General features: G+C 42.6%; 1 protein-coding gene across 1 annotated transcript in view; it reads left to right on the top strand.

Moving 5' to 3' along the window:
* The window catches only part of LOC141082799 (N-acetyllactosaminide beta-1,6-N-acetylglucosaminyl-transferase-like), a 132,631-nt gene that overhangs the window by 5,305 nt on the left and 111,379 nt on the right, over nt 1-15,947 (top strand). The gene's annotated exons all lie outside the window — the stretch shown is intronic.

The raw sequence follows: 15,947 nt of genomic DNA, 5'->3' as shown, positions 1-15,947 counted from the left end.
ACAGATTTCCTCCTGAATAGCTGCTACTTCTCCAAGGCTTTGTCAGAGCTGCAAGGAACTCCACTCTGTAGCTCCTTCCACACCACGACTCTGAGTAAGCTGCAAGGAACTCTTCTCAAGCTCCTTCCTTCACCAAGGAAGGTTGGAAATTACCAATATCACCAACAGTGATTGCAACACCTGACACTCTTTTATAGGTCAGAGCCAGAGCAATCACACCTGCTTTATAATCAAGTGCACTAAATTAAAGTAGCCAGAGTGCATTGACCCCAACGGCCACCAGTGGCAAAACTAGAACTGAAGCACACAGCTTAACTAAAAAAAAGGTTACTTGTGCATTTATCTGTCATAATCCAACCTGGATCATGATGACTATCCTCACCTCTTTTCGTGCCCGCGCTGCTCCCGGCTCCTGTCTCAGCCTGCAATGCCTGGTACACAGTGAGTGCGCGATGACATCATCGTGCACCCGCAGTGTCAGAGGCAGAGCGGGGGAATGATGGGAGAGGGAGCATCAGCTGACGCTCTCTCCTCCATCACTGCTTTGAACTGTACTGGCGTCTATATCGCCGGTATAGTTCAATGCGGCGGCGGGGGGAGTCAGCGCTGGGGGCAGGAGGACCCCCTGCCTCACGGGCCCCATAGTGGCTGCATAATGTTCCGCTAGCTGGGGGCCCCTCAAGGAGCGGGGGCCCTAGACAGCTGCCTGGGCTGCCTGCCCCTAACGCAGACCCTGGGTGGTCGGTAACCAAGGCAACGAGCAGTAAACTGGAAAATTTAAGACCCCTCTGATCTTGATTTTTAATAACAAGTAAATTGCAAAGTTTATTGCTTTTACTTGATGTTGTATAATATGAAAACTCCTTTAACAATCTTTATGTGTATGTACAATGTTCGTCTACTTGTTTAAACAGGCCAGTAATTTATGGCCAATCAGTTTGTGTACAGCTGGTAGGTGGTCGTTTAATGGCCTGGATTGACCCATCTAAGGGGGCCATAACAGTGTTTTGTCTGAAGATATGACTTCATGATTTGTTCTAGTAGAAGGTCATTTGCCTCTTATACCCCTTTTTATTCATTCTGTCATTAATTTCCCTGTGCAATAAATTAAGAATACGGTGGTTCAGAATCCACGCTGCCCAAGGTACAATCACACATGAAGATGAAGCATGAATGCGGTTTATTGTGTCAACGCATTTCAAGGTTTTCAAACCTACTGATTAGGACCAAATCACAATGAGGAAGAGGTTTGAAAAGCTTGAAACGCATTGACACAATAAACTGCATTCATGCTTCATCTTGTGTGTGATTGTACCTCGGGCAGCACGGATTCTGAACCACCTTATTCTTCATTTATTTCATTGAATCCCATTGGTGTTCCTGCAGCAGCCCTTACCTGCCTCTATAGGACTTGTGACTTTCACAACCCTATCAGGTGAGCGTACAGATAATATTTTACACCACTTTGATACCAGATAAGATCCTATTTGCGCTTTTTGTCTCTCCAGTTTGACCTTTTTCATCATTAATTTCCCTATCACAGTGATAGTAAATATATAACGTTAACGTCTTGAACTGCGAACAGTCCATTCCTAGGTCTCTGTCACATCCACTTCACTAAAACAATAGCTGTTTTGAATATTATAGAATTGCTCAGAATAATGGAGTGTTGACTATGGGCTGCAACATCACTTCATGGTCCATTAGCCTTAGGAATAATATGTGATGTCCACTATGTACACCTAACACAAATTAGAAAAGGAGAACTGTGTCGTAAACTTACGCTATGAAATGTGCAATTTCAGATTTTCAGATGTAAATATATAGGGCAGGAGTCTGTAGCCAGCAAAAAAAACATTGCAAATTTATACAAACTCTAGAGTCCAAAACAGCCATCTATATAGTTAAAATAGCTAAAAAAAAATCTACCCATTTTAAGTCTAAATAGAGGAGAAAAAAAATAAAAGAAATACCTACCAATCCCACGCTGCTTCGTCGTACCACTGCTACCACTATTAGGCTGTGTGCACACGCTGCGGATTCCGCTGCGTTTCCGCAGCGGTTTTGGCCGCTGCGGACACGCAGCAGTTTTAGCTGTGGTGTACAGTACCATTCATTTGAATGGGAAAAAAAAAACGCTGTGCCGACGCTGCGGAAAAAAACGCGTGGATTTGCTGCGGTTTTGAATCCGCAGAAAGAATTGCATGTCAATTCTTTCTGCGGAAACCGCTGCGGGTTCCTATCTCCACCATTGTGGAGATAGTGAATCCGCAGGACCAAACCGCAGGCAAAACCGCAGATAATCCGCAGGTCTTTGGACCTGCGGATTATCTGCAGTTTTTGCAAAATCCGTGCGGATTAATCCGCAGCGGATTCCGCAGCGTGTGCACGTACCCTTAGGAAAACAAGGCACTGGGAGAGTATACTAAACTGTCTGGCTATGCCAAGAGTGAGTTGAGCGTTAGTGCTTGGTTTGAGCTGTCATTTTGTACTGGTACACTCCATTCAAAGAGTAACTATCGATGTCATTTTATTTCATAAATCAATAGTACATGTGAAAATAAGCAACTTTGTAATATATCTTATCAGTGAAATCTGCTTCTTTCACCTCCTGGACTGATATTCCACTGTCAATTCAGGGGTAAAATCTGTCTTCAACGAATGCAGATTTTCCAATTACTGAACTAGGAGATGGCAGTTGGTGCTCATAAAGTTGTATGGAGAGGGGGAGGAGAAATAACTCCATTTTAAAGGATGTTTAATATTTAAAAAAAAAATGTTTAAAGAATAAACACTGGAATAAGTGTACAAAAAGATTCAGTGTTCAGATCTTTGCACTCAAGCTTTCTGCTCCTAGATTTTGATTTGTTTGTGTTATGAAACTAGTGGCTACATAAGTTTTTGCAAAAGGCTGGGGCTCAACATTTGTCATTGCAGTTTAGGTAACATAACATATTTTACTACAATATGGGTCTATAGATACACTCAACTTTCAAACTATGGTTACTAAGCAAAATATTTCTGTTAGTTAAAAAAAAACTCAATTATTTCCATAGAAAAAAAATATATAGGTTACCAAAATTATGTTCAAAGCGAACCTGTCACAAGGTCAGACCGATATGAGATAAGACCACCACCTGACTTGTGATAGGTTCTCTTTAACCCCTTCCAGACATGTGTCGTACATATACGGGAGATTTTACGGGACTTTACAGGAGATGCATTCCCGCAAACACCAGTATATGTACTGCTCCGTGATCGCGCGGGCTCACTCTGAGCACCGTGACGATCGGGTGTGTGTGTCAGCTCTATGTGAGCTATGTGTAGCAACACCCATGATGGGTGCAAGCACTGATCGCAGGCATTTAACCCCTCTGATGCTGCTGTCAGAAGCAACATTGAGGAGCATCGCACAGGGAATGAGTTCCATCTTCCATCAGAACAAAGCAATGCGATCGCATTGCCCTGATTGTCTCAAAGGAGACCCCAGGCCAAAAGATGGCTACGGGGTCCCTTAGAGAAGGTGGCGTGTCAGTGCCTGCTCAGAGCAGGACCTGAGACCCCTCCTTCCCTGCCTGTCAGATGCTGTTTTGATGCCCTGCAGTGCAGAAGCATTGCAGAACATCAGATCAGAGATCTGATGCTAAACAATAATGTCACATACTGGGACAATGTAAAAAAGTTTAAAAAACAAACAAGTAAAAATATCTTATTAAAAATCCCCAAATAAAGAACAAAAAAGAAACAAATATTTTTCCAATATATATTTAGTTATGCAAATAAAAAGAAAACAATTTGGTATCACATGTCTGTAACAACTCACTCTATAAAACAGTCCCACTAGTCAACCCCTTCAGTAAATACTGTAAAAAAAAAAAAAGAGGCAAAAAACAATGTGTTATCATACTTGAAGGGGATTGAAGGAAGATGCCTTTAATGTCACTCTTCCTTTAAAAAGTCCTAATGTAAATATGTTAAAAATAATGTGCAGATGTAATTATTCTTGGGCCTTGTAGGTATATCTTGTAGGAAGTTCATAGAGGGTTATTTGTAGGAGGAGCTGCTATGGGATAAGTGAGTGTAGGATATAGGAATAGGTTAGAAGGGCGAGCCCGCCTGAAGTGTTCAGAAGGGCTCTAGGCCCAGGACAACATAGCAGCTACGCAATGTTCAGAAAGTGAAGAAAGAGCACGGGCACAGACAGACGGGTGCTGGATAGAACAGGAGCACCAAAGACGTACGGTTCTACAGCTAGGATGGGAGAAGAGAATTTTGGGTCCAAGAGTCGTGCAAGGTGCAGAATATTCACAGTATAGCAGATCTTAAATAGGGCTGAAGCCTGTAAGTCCAGGGCGAAATGGATGAACGAGATCCCCTATGTCTTGAGGTCCTACAGAAGTGAAACTGTGGTACCACCTATGGCGCTACTACCCTGTGATCTGCGTGAGGACAGAGAAGGAAGGAAAGGGAAAGTGCAGGAGTAATGCCGTGTGGACTGTAATGATACTGTTGTGCCCGGGACCATTGAAAAGTAAAGTTGTTTATTTGGCATGTGAACCGGCTTCTGTGTCCATTCTTTCCACCCTATGCACAAAAACTGAGTGTAAAGGATCTGTGCAACACCGCAGTAAACCAGAACCCCAAACAGGCATGCTGGCAGAACCTGACACTTTTCCTGTGTGAGGATACCAGGACACCAGGGCCCTGGTATCCTCGGCCACGACTACTGTCCTGGCTGAATCCTACGTACTGCCGAACAAAAAGTGCAATAAAGCACAATAAAAAAATATGGATGTAAATAAAAATGGTACCGATGAAAACGTCATCTTGTCCTGCAAAAAGAAGGTGCAATACAGCTCCATCAGCAGAAAAATAAAAAAGTTATAGCTCTTACGCTAGTGAAACTAGCCTTAGAATAATAAAAAATAATGCAAAAAATCATTATTTTTTCAATAAAATAGTAGATACAAATTGGGTATCGCTGTAATCGTACTGACCCGAAGAATAAAGGTGCCTTACCAATTTCACCACATGCGGAATGGCATAAAAAAAAAAAAAAATTCCTGAATTTTTGTTTTTTGTTAATTCTGTGTCCCAAAAATCAGAATAGAAATCATTAAAAAAATGTCATGTGCGCGAAAATGGTGACAATAAAAACATCAACTCGTCCCGCAAAACTCAAGCCATCACATTACTCCGTCAGACAAAATGTGGAAAAATTATAGCTGTCTAAATATTGTGATGTGCCAGAAAAAGTATCTTTTAGGGTGTGACAGCAGCCAAACATAAAAACCCGATATAAATCTGGTATCGCTGTAATCGCACCATCCCGAAGAATAAAGTGGCGTAATCACTTATACCGCACGAGGAACGGTTTAAAAAATAAAAAACAATTCTTCACATGCTGTTGATTTTTATCTTTCTGCCTCCCCACAGTAAGACTTGGGGCACATTTTATCCTGCACTCTGCGCTGAGCGATTACACCGGGGTTCCCATGTAAATCTCGGAAATACATGATTCAGACAGAACCCCTGACATCAGATTCCCTATAATAAGGCAGATGGAGGCACTGTGGATGCTATAAGACCTGTGATCTGGCGGTGCCTGTCTTTTTAGGATTTCATAAAATTGCCATCGGCAACAGTTTTGTGCACTTCTGAAAAGAAGGACACCGCTGAACAGAGGCCAGACGGAGTCCACAGAAACTCTGCCGCCTCATTATAGTGAATGGATCCCTCGGGGGTTTCATCTATCACGTCAAGCAGAGATTTAGATGGAAACCGCAAAGTAAGGCTGGTTTCACATTTGCGCCTGTGTGCGCAGCGTTTGATCCGCATGGATCTGCTTGCATCATGCGTACATATATTTAACATGGTACATGGTGTACGCAGGGACATGCGTTTGCATGCTTTTGTGTACGCATGTGTCGATTCGCAGTGTGTGGCAGTGCACGGCAAATGCAACATGTTGCATTTTTTGAGACGTCAAAAATCCGTCAAATATGTGCAGGCATGCACATGCGGATGAGTGCGTCAAAAAACGCATTACTGTCTATGGGAACGCATTGGTACGCAAGGACATGCGTACGCATGCATTCGATACGCATGCGTTCTTCAAAATGTAAATAGAAATCCCATGAGACACGCCCATTTTTGTCTGATGTCATATCGAACGCATGCGCATAAACAATGCAAATGCATGCAAAAACACATACAAACGTATGAACACGCAGCATTTTTTCCACCATGCATAAGATGATTCGCATAAAAATGCTGCGTAAACATGCATTTTGCATGCCTTTGTGCATGCGGATGATACGCTGCGGACGCAAACACTAATGTGAACCTAGCCTAAGTGCTCAGTGTAAAGCGCTGGATAACTGTGATCCCAAATGTTATGTAAAATGTTTCCAATAAAAGCTTCAACTTAATCCACAAAAAAAAGCAAGTCCTCACATTACTGGTTGCACAAAAGCTCTGGAAAAGCGAAATGGTACTCACCCGCCAAATGAAATTCAACAAATTCTCCGCTCCCAAATCCAAATGCCCCCCTCCCTTCTGAGCACCACAGTATACCTAAACCGCATTTAGCGCAGACATGTTTGGCATTTCTGCAGTAACGAGAGCCCATCTATTTTACGGGTGCGTGTCTCCAGAAGCATGAGCTGGGCATAATGTACTGGTGACTGTAACATGTTGGTCACTACAGCATACTGGTCACTACAACAGCAGTTTGCAATTTTCACTCAACAACATCCACTATTGCTTGTTTCTGGAAAACACCCATGGAGCCAAAATTGGCACTACATCTGTAGGTAAATTCCCAAAGGGTTATAATTTCCAAAATGAGGTCACTTGAGGGGGGATTCTGCTTTTCTAGCACTTAGGGGCTCTACATATGGAACCTGCAAACTAGTCCAGAAAAATCTGTGCTCCAGGAGGTAAATAGCACTCCGTCCCTCCCGAGTCTCTCTCTATCAGTACTGTACAGCCACATATGGGGTATTTCTAGATTCAGCAGAAATTGTGGGACAAATTTTGGTGCTATTTGTACCCATTTCCCAGCATGAAAATGTAAAACTTGGGGCTAATACACAATCTTGGTGTTAAAAATGTTAATTACTTTTTCTCCACTGCCCAATGGTATAAAAGTCTGTGACCCACCTGTGATGTCAATATAACCACTGCACCCCTAGATGAATTCATTGAGAGGTTTAGTTTGTAAAATGGGGTAACTTATGGGGGGTTTTGCTGCTTGCTCTGCTAATGTAACATGGCACCCTCTAATAAGTGCAGCAAAATCTGCACTGTAATATGGCGCTTCTTCCCTTGTGAGCTTTGCACTGTGCCGCAAAAGTAGTTTTTGACCACATATAGGGTATCATTGAACTGAGGAGATGTTGTATAACAAATTTTGGGGTCCATTTTCTCCTGTTACCCATGTGAAAATACAAAATTTGTAGCTAAAACAAAATTTGGTGAATTTTTTTTATTTTTTTCACGGCTTAACGTTATAAACTTCTGTGAAGCACCTGGGGTTTCAAAGTGCTAAATAGATAAAAGAAACCACAAAAGCGTGCCCATAGGGCTTTACCAGATATAATAAGTAAAATTTGAATTGTTCAGGGTACTCACCCTCAAAGGTTGTGTAACGCCACAACTACTAAATACGCTCAATCCCATATAAGGAAGCTGCAGCAGGAGGGTGTAGACAGACAGCGTCTGCTTCCATTACTCAAAGAGGAGATCCCAAAACGGAAAAAAAAAAAAACAACTGATTCCCGCGCGGGAACCAGGTGTTTTTTTTTCCCTTTTGGGATCTCCTCTTTGAGTAAAGTGCTAAATACACACACACATATATATATATATATATATATATATATATGTTCCCAAAGGAGTCTAGTTTCCAAAATGGTGGCACTTGTGGGGTTTTTTCACTGTTTAGGCACATCAGGGGCTCTTCAAACGTGACATGCCGTCCGCTAATTATTCCAGCAAATTTTAAATTCAAAAACTCAAATGGCGCTCCTTCCCTTCCAAGCCCTGCCATGCGCCCAAACAGTAGTATTCCCCCACATAAGTGGTATCAGCGTACTCAGGAGAAATTGTACAACAAATTATATGGTGCAATTTCTCCTGTTACCCTTATGAAAATGCTAAATTTGGAGCTAAAAAAGATTTATTTGGGAAAAAAGTCATTTTTTTTTATTTGCATGGCTTTACGTTATAAACTACTGTGAAGCACCTGTTTGTTCAAGGTGTTCAACACACTTATATATAAGTTTCCTAAGGGGTCTAGTTTCAAAAATGGGGTAAATTGTGGGGGGTTTCCACTGCTGAGTCACATCAGGGGCTCTCCAAACATGACATGGCATCTGCTAATTATGCCAGCAAATTTAACATTCAAAAAGTGAAATGGCGCTCCTTCCCTTCTGAGCCCTGCTGTGCACCCAAAGTGTTTTTACTCCACATATGGGGTATCGACATGCTCAAGATAAGTTACCCAACAAAATAGTATAGTCCATTTTCTCCTGTTACCCTTGCAAAAGTTAAAAAAAATAGGTCTAAAGGAAATTTTTTTTGAAAGAAAGTTAAATGTTTATTTTTTCCTTCCACATTCCATTAATTCCTGTGAAGAACCTGAAGGGTTAATAAACTTCTTGAATGTGGTTTTAAATACCTTGAGGGGCGAAGTTTTTAGAATAGTATCACTTTTGGGTATTTTTTGTCATATAGGCCCTCAAAGTCACTTCACATATGAGGTCGTCCCTAAAAAAAAATGGTGTCACTTTTGGGTATTTTTGTCATATTGACCCCCCACAGTGACTTCAAATGTGAAGTGGTCTCTAAAAAAATGGTTTTGTAAATTTTGTTGTAAAAATGAGAAATTGCTGGTCAACTTTTAACCCTTATAACGTCCTAACAAAAAAAAATGCTGCAAAAATTGTGTTGATGTAAAGTAGACATGTGGAAAATTGCATTTATTAACTATTTTGTGCGATATGACTCTGATTTAAAGGCATAAAAATTAAAAGATTGGAAATTGCGAAATTTTTAAAATTTTAGCCAAATTTCCAATTTTTTAAAAAGTCATAGCAAACAAATTTTACCACTATCATGAAGTACAATATGTCATGAGAAAACAATTTCAGAATCAGTGGTATATATTGTAGCGTTCTGGAGTTATGACCTCATAAAGTGACAGTGATCAGAATTGTAAAAATTTACATGATCAGGAAGGTGAAAACAGGCTTCGGGGTGAAGGAGTTAAAACAAGAATGAAATTACAGGGTAGATTTAGTCTTATGAGGCAGTCAGTACAGAAACCCTTCATCCTTTTGGGCTACCACACAAGTGATCTAATCACAGATCAGAGAGATGTTAGAAAAAGGTAATGGCCATGTGCATGAGCTCCTAGCAGGCTGTAAAACGATAATTCATATATGGTGTCAATCATTTGCTTTATTGAACAAAAGCACCAAAACGAAATGATGGTAATCTAAGGTCCTATTCATTAGCCTTATTGAGCATGCCCAGGAGCAATTCACGGACCAAAATCACACACAGGGGCTGACATACCATTGGTGCAACCTGCGCAGATGTACAGGGGCCCCCTTTCACCTCCAAAACAGGTGGTATTGTACTTCATGATTAGCTATTGAGAAGCTTATTTTATTCTTGCACATGGGTCCTCTCCTCTGTCAATTCCTGCCCAAAAATGCCAATAAGTGGGTGCGTGATGCAATGGACAGTACATGGATGCCATCCATGTACTGTCTGATAAAAATCATACACATGTGAAATCAGCCTTACTCCTTACAAGATGCCTTTACTATATTGTTACATTTTATTTTAGACATATTTTAAGGGAACTTGTCATGTCCCCAATTGCAATTAACCTGCAGATATGGGGGAGATCAGCAGGTTAATTACTTTTCAATGCTGACCACCCACCGCACTGAAAGTGTGACTACCAAGAGAAAATTAACATTATTCTTCCTGGGATCCGCTAGCTATCAGCAATAGAGACGCACCTGGAATGGATAGTCACCACTCAGTACACAGTGAGCACCCGGAACGGATAGTCACCACTCAATACACAGTGAGTGCTCAGAACCGATACAGTCACCAATCAGAATACAGTGAGCACCCGGAATGGATACAGTCACCATTCAGTACACAGTGAGCATCCAGAACAGATAGTCACCACTCAGTATACAGTGAGCGCCAAGAACGGATGCAGTCAACACTCAGTATACAGTGAGCGCCCGGAACGGATAAAGTCACCACTCAGTATGCAGTGAGCACCCAGAAGTGATGCAGTCACCACTCAGTACAGTGAGCACCCAGAACTGATAGTCACCACTCAGTTTACAGTGAGCACCCGATACGGATGCAGTCACCACTCAGTACATAGTGAGCACCCAGAATGGATAGTCACCACTCAGTATACAGTGAGCGCCCAATACAGATGCAGTCACCAGTCAGTACACAATGATCACCCAAAAAGGATAGTCACCACTCAGTACACAGTGAGCACCCAGAAAGGATACAGTCACCACTCAGTACATAGTGAGCTCCCGGAACGCATAAAGTCACCATTCAGTACACAGTGAGCACCCGGAATGCATACAGTCATCAATCAGAATACAGTGAGCGCCCAGTACAGATACAGTCACCACTCAGTACACAGTGAGCTCCCGGAATGCATAAAGTCACCAATCAGAATACAGTGAGCACCCGGGACAAATACAGTCACCACTCAGTACACAGTGAGCACACAGAATGCATAAAGTCACCACTCAGTATACAGTGAGCGCCCGATATGGATGCAGTCACCACTCAATACACAGTGAGCACCCGGAAAGGATAGTCACCAATAAGTACACAGTGAGCACCCGGAATGGATACAGTCACCAATCACAATCTAGTGAGTGCCTGGAATGGATACAGTCAGCACTCAGTACACAGTGAGCACCCAGAATGAATAGTCAGAACTCAGTATACAGTGAGCACCCGGAGTGGTTCCAGTCACCACTCAGTACACAGTGAGCGCCCAGAATGGATACAGTCTCCACACAGTATGCAGTGAGTGCCCGGAATGGATATAGTCACCACTCAGTACACAGTGAGCACCCAGAACGGATAGTCACCACTCGGTACACAGTGAGCGCCTGGAACGGATGCAGTTACCACTCAGTACACAGTGAGCACCCAGAACGGATAAAGTCACCACTCAGTATGCAGTGAGCATCCAGAACGGATAGTCACCACTCAGTATACAGTGAGCAACCAGAACGGATGGAGTCACCATTCAGTACACAGTGAGCACCCAGAACAGATAGTCACCTCCCAGTACACAGTGAGCTCCAGAAACAGTCATCACTCAGTACACAGAACACAATACACCAATGAAGATGTGCCTAATTCATGAAAAAGCGCGTGCCTCTTAGTGAATATGGCGCATGTGACAGCTGCCATGCGCCTTATTTACTAAGAGGCTTGCTCTTTTTCATAAATTAGACACATCTTCATTGGTGCCTTCATTAAGCCTGTTATGCCAATCTTTATACATCGTGCCATGGGTGTTTTGGCGAAGCAATTGGAGTACTTTATAAATATTACAAATTAGCTGGTAAAGCAATTCTCTGATTAGTGGCTAAAATATTAAATGTCTGCAATACACAGCGACCCCAAGACACAAGGTTTTGGGGGGACTAAAGGGTCATTCAGACATCAGTAAGAGTTCTTGATTTCTTTTTTATGGATAGAACCCGTACTTATTACAGTCTATGGAGTTGTTCACACGTTCGTGTGCTTTAGCGCACACAGCACAAAAACATAGAGACATGACCGATTTTGATCTGAGTCACAGATCAAACTTGCCAATGCAAGTCTATGTGAAAAAACAGGGCAGCACCCAATATGGCAATCGAAGGAAATATTTTATCCCAAGCCATCTGCATCTTATCCAATTTTCATATTTGGAAGGAGAAGTTTGAGAGAACTTCTAATGTGCAAAAAAAAAAGAAAACGAAAAATTGACACACACGAAACACTGATGACAATTTGATCTGAAACACTAATGAAAGTCAGTCTATTTTTTACATATGAGAAAAATCCCTGACGGCCTTATAATAACTTCCCCTGCCTATGTTTAGCCCACTAGAACTCGTCAGAATTTGTTATTTTGTTTCTCCCAGACATGTGGCATTTAGCCTCCATCTAACCTTGTGGGCATCTCTCCAAAAAATGTGAAAGACACAGAACAATGGTACAGAAAAATATGCCGGTATCTTTTTTTAGCCATATTCATAAAATAATTGAGCAGAAACTTATTGTACTATAGTGACATCTGTTGTAATTTATACATTGCCAATGGTAAAACAATTCTTATTACAGCAGCAGTAGAAATGGTACAGAATTTCAACTGCTCTCCTCTAATATTATCTAATAATATCTGATATTGCACGTAGTGTAATATTATCTTGGTAAAGCTTTGGGCCACAATTCACTATTGCCATTTTTTCAGTCATTCATTTTCCTTGTCTTTCTTTTTGCATTGGTGGATTTTGCACCCACTTCATAAAAAAGGAGTACGACACTTGATGATTTGGGCTTGAATGCAAAGATGCTTTTTTTTATTTTGCACTTCTCTTTTATTTTTGCCTTTTTAATTAAAATTTGGTAGGGATCTTTCCAAAAATCTTTAACATTTGGTATATCAGTCTTCAACTGCACAAAATCAAAATTTTGATGGAGATTGTGTACTCCACTAAGATAATGGAGTACAATTGCGCAAAGATTTTGTGGGATTTCAAATAATTCCAAATGTTGAATTGGTGAAAAATATTCCGGATAATGAAAACCATGTCCACGTTGTCGACCAAATCTAAAACTTGATAAGGAATGAAAAATGGCACCAAACCCTTAATGAATTTTGCTTGCACAAACCTAAAAAGTTCTAAAGCTATACTACTAAAAAAAAAAAAAAAAAAATAGAATTATAAATCCCATCATAAATGTATAAGTAATTAAAAGATTAAAATTTTTCCAATTGTTATTCTTAAATAGTTACATAGGTTGAAAAAAGACCTAGATCCATTAAGTTCAACCTTTCTCCATCAATTCTGCATTTTGACACTAAATTAACTATATCCCAAATTGTTATGTGTAGCAAGGAATTCATCCAGCCCATTTTTAAAAGCTGTTATAGTGTCTGCCATTACTACTTCTTGTGGTCAGCATTCCACAGTCTGATTGCTCTAACTGTAAAGAACTCTTTCCTATTTAGCTGCCGAAATTGTCTTTTTTCCACCTGTAATGAATGCCTCCTGGTTAGTGTTGAGCATTCCGATACCGCAAGTATCGGGTATCGGCCGATATTAGCTGTATCGGAATTCCGATACTTAGTTCCGATACTTTTTTCATATCGAATACCGGAATCGGAAGTTCCCATAATGCTAGGAGCCCGCTCGATTTGATTCTGCCAATGAGGATCCTCAGAAGTGTGGGCACATCCTGTTAGGCATGTAGGCATGTTAACTACTGGCATGGCTGTGATTGGCTGCTGAAATGATGTCATGATGCACTATAAAAACCGCTGCAGCCGCCATTTCTGGTCACTCTGCTGTGAATTCAGTTAGGGACAGGCTGCTGTTGAAGACTGTGAGGGACAGTTAGAAATAGCGATCATCCAAAATATCTATTGCTCTACCCAGGCTACATAATCCACCACTGTAGCATTTTTGTAGCCCAGCAGCGCTGGTTTAATAGCTGTCTGCAAGGGCTGTGTGAGTGCAGACCCACGCTGTGTAGTGTGTCCTGCAGGCACGTCTGCTTGTAGGCCGCCCAGCGTGTGTCTCTGCCTCATACACATTTTTCTTTTATTGCCGCTTTTTTTTTCTCCTGTATAGTGTGCTTCCATACGTATCCATATACGTTGGTTGCAAACACTAAAGGAGTGGACAGCGGAGCCTTTCAGCAGCCTTTCAGTGCTATAGCCCATTTCTCTGCACTGTTTTTGGCTGTCTGATAGGTCTCTCTGTGTGTGAGTGCAGCTCACGTTGCAGTGTGTTCTACAGCCACCGCTAGCTGTAGTCCGCTCAGCGTGCGTCACAGCCTCATACATAGTCCTTTTTTTGCAGCTAATTTAGCCAGATTTTTGCTCCTATATTAGTGTGCTTCCAACCGCATCCATTGTCATTGGTTGGTTGCAAACACTGTATAGGATTAGATAGAGGAGCCTTTTTGCTGGCTTGTGCCCTTCAGGGCCAGCCAGACAGACTAGTATCACCCTATTTTTTGGAGCCTCATCAATTGCATTGTAGGTTAGCTTCCTGCATTGTAATAGCTCCAAAAAGTTTGTGATACTATAGCTTTCAAACTTTGGTCACACCCTTCCCCCCCCCAAAAAAAAAAGGAAATAAAGTTCACCAAACACTCCACTTTACAGTTGTCTAGGCCACATTAGATCATATTAAAGTGTAGTACACACACTCTTAGCCAAATTAGTGTTTCTTATACTGGTTAGCAGGTGTTCAGGAATAAGAACACTAAGCCACCCCTTTTTTACTTTTCTGTCTATCTATCAGTCTACCAAGATGAAGAAGGCAGGGAGTAAGGCACGTGGTCGTGGCCGTGGAGTTTCAGCAGGGAGAGGACGGGGGGATTCAGCAGGGAGAGGACGTGGGGATTCGGTGTCTGCTGCGGCCACCAGTAACCCGGCATCCCCCACTTTTACCAGGCAACAGTCCTTCATGCGCAGCTTTGTAGGACCTCGCCGTACCCCACTGCTGCGTGACGAACAAATTGAAGCCGTTGTCGGATGGATGGCAGCTAACGCATCCACTTCAATGACTTCCGCATCCTCCTAAGGCCAGAGCACTGAAGAGCAACCATCTGTCTCTTCACCACCTGCCAAATTGCCCAGGCAGTCTGAGAGCCCTGGACAGGAGCCATCTCAATCTTTACTTCTGTTCTCAGAATCTGTTGGCTTGGAAAGAGGTGGCCAGCCAAGCAGCATTCTAGAGCGTGAAGAAGAGGGAGTATGCAGTGATGCGCAACTGCTTTGTCCCTCTGAATCTGAAGAGGCGGGTGGGCCAGTGCCTATTGTCAGCACATCTCAGTGCTCATCTGATGATGAGACTCAGTTGCCAATTTCTGGTGCGTACGGTGCTGGCGAGACAACCCAGGACCAGCCGGTGCTTGAAGAGGGGAGTGGAGATGATGAGGTCCTTGACCCATCATGGCGTCAGTCACAGGAAGGTGGTGGGAGCAGCTCTGAGGAAGAGATTCCCTGAACGGCCAAAAGAGCAGGGAGAGGGCGGGGGCAGACTTGGTTGCCTGTAGCCTCCACTTTGGCACCCGTGAGGAGCAATCCTCTTCCAAAACACAAAACGGGCGCTCCCAGGACTTGCAGTGCGTGGTCTTTTTTTGACACAGTTGCAGATGACATTTGCTTTGTCAAATGCAAGCTGTGTCATCAGAAAGTGAAACGAGGGAAAAATGTGAGCAACCTCAATACCACAAATATGTGGAAACATGTGCGTACCAAGCACGAGGTGGAGTTACACAGACACACTGAAGATGTAGGCCAACCTTCAGCAGCACCTACCACCTCTTCAGCTCGTGTTGGGGCCTCTTCCTCCAGCTCACACACAGCTGGTTCGGCTTCCTCACTGGAACGCCATGGAAGAACCACTGCCACTGTTGTCCAGAGACCCAGTGAAATTCCACCCACTGAACCAGGTTCGCAGTCATCATCACACTCCCAGGCAACTCACCAGCAATCGGTAGCACAGGCATGGGAGAAAAAGCGGCCATACTCGGCAAACCATCCCCGAGCACTGGCTCTGAATGCCGGCATTGCCAAACTACTGGCCCTTGAGATGCTGTCATTCAGGCTGGTGGAGACTGACACCTTCCGGAACTTTATGTCATTGGCA

The sequence above is a fragment of the Dendrobates tinctorius genome, unplaced genomic scaffold, assembly GCF_039654945.1.
Source record: "Dendrobates tinctorius isolate UK_male_01 unplaced genomic scaffold, ASM3965494v1 ptg000004l, whole genome shotgun sequence".
NCBI lineage: Eukaryota > Metazoa > Chordata > Amphibia > Anura > Dendrobatidae > Dendrobates > Dendrobates tinctorius.
The sequence above is the reverse complement of the archived record's forward strand: the minus strand, read 5'-3'. Positions and strand labels throughout refer to the sequence as shown.